Consider the following 1,846-nt stretch of genomic DNA (forward strand, 5'->3'; position numbering starts at 1 on the left):
GTCCCCGCGCCCGGCGCCGCCGCTGCGGGAGTCCCCGGCCCTGCCCCGCCGTCCCCTGCGGTGCGCTTCCGGCTGGGCCCTCGGTGTCCCACCCTGCAGCCTGCCAGCGGCAGCCCGTTTCTCCTCTTCTCCGTTCTCTTCTGGTCTTCGAATTAGAAACTTGGCCGCGGATTTGATTTTGCGAACGGGGTGATCTGTAACTTCAGCTCTTGCTGGTGACAACGTGTTTATGCGAGTTACGTTTTGTCCTGTCTCCGGTGACAGCAGTGGAAAAACGGCCGCCTCCGGAGGGGTTTTGAAATGTTCGCTTGGTTACGCAGTTTCTTTACGGCCCGTGTGGAGGATCTGACTTGTGGGTCACTGATTCTGGGAGCTGGGTCACTCCACGTTGAAACGTCATGTGAATACCCGCCAGCAGTTGATCCCCAAAGTAAAATCTTTGGCCGTTGGTGGTGTTCGTTTCTCTACCTGTCGTAAAAGCCTGGTTTTCTTTTGCAGTTACATGGGAGAGGTGCTAAAAATTAATCATTAGAGTGAAGCCAGGCCTTTGAGAGGGAGCTGTAGTCGCCCTTTCTCCTAAAGAAACCAGTTTGCCCAAGGCTCCAGTAAAGTCTGCTGAACTTTTGAGCTTGATTGCCTAGATTCACGTCCGGCATCTAACTAGCTGTGTGGTCTTGGGTGAATTGTTTAATCTATCTGTTCCTGAGTTTTATCCCCCGTTAAAATAGTGTCTAACGCTCAGGATTGCCAGGATAAGTATCTGTAAATGCACGTAAGACAGGATCCAGTGTAAGCACTATTCCTTTAATTTCTTTCTTTTTTTCTTTTTTTTTTTTTTTGTACCGGGAGTCGAACTCAGGACTTTGCATTTGCCAGGTGGGCACTTGTGCTGCTGAGCTGTATCCCCGGCCCTGCCTTTATAAATACTGCCCCAACTTGCACAGTAGATCTTAATTAGTAATACTGTAGTGTGCAAGAACATGGATGCTATTTAATGACATGCATAATCTCAGAATTGTGACGTTTGATGTTTGATGCTATTATTAAAATATGAGGTCTAGAATTCACAAAGCTGCTCAGGTTCTGATTCCATGTTCTGTTTTTACTCTTTTGTATTTAATTCTACGTAAATCTTAATTTCAGTTCACAGTGCCACAGTTTAATGGTGCAGTGCTGTCTGAGCTCACATTTTGAGCAGTTAGCTTACACAGCCTTGTATATTTGTAAACTGGTCATTTAGAATTTTCTTTTGTGTTACGATCCAAGATAAAAGAGAAGGTCGTTGTGAATGAGATCTTAATTTTTTTTTAAATGTAGCCTTCCAGCCTAAAAAAATAACTTTTATGGTACATTTCTAAAACATCCTCAAAACCAAAAGCAAAGATTTTTAAATACGTGAGAAAAACTGTGAGGAATCACACAGAAGAGGATAGAGGTATTACGGTTGATCTCCAGTGTCAAAAGTATAGCAGTCCTCATTTTTGTATTTATGTAACTCATCATAAACAGCACCCTGATTGTGTTAGAAAGTTGAGGATTATCTTACATCCTGCATATGGAAACAGCACTGTAATCCTTTTAAATTTCGGTTCACTTCACCCTTCTTAGCAGAGTTTTTCAGAAAAGTTTGATATGTATGTATGACCTAAAAGACATAATCTTGTGTGCTTTTAATTTCCAGAAATGGAGAGGTCATGCATCTGAAGATAGGAGAGGAAGAGTTCATCTTTTTCTTTTTACTTTTTTTTTTTTTTTTTTTTTTTTCTCTTTTTGACTGGTACCGGGAACCGAACTCACGACCTTCTGCTTGCCAGGCAGGCGCTTTGCCGCTGAGCTAAATCCCCAG

General features: G+C 43.1%; 1 pseudogene; it reads right to left on the bottom strand.

The window, feature by feature from the left end:
* The window catches only part of LOC102004666, a 21,098-nt pseudogene that overhangs the window by 18,921 nt on the left and 331 nt on the right, over positions 1-1,846 (bottom strand).

This window comes from Chinchilla lanigera, unplaced genomic scaffold (assembly GCF_000276665.1).
Source record: "Chinchilla lanigera isolate Chin_1 unplaced genomic scaffold, ChiLan1.0 scaffold00004, whole genome shotgun sequence".
NCBI lineage: Eukaryota > Metazoa > Chordata > Mammalia > Rodentia > Chinchillidae > Chinchilla > Chinchilla lanigera.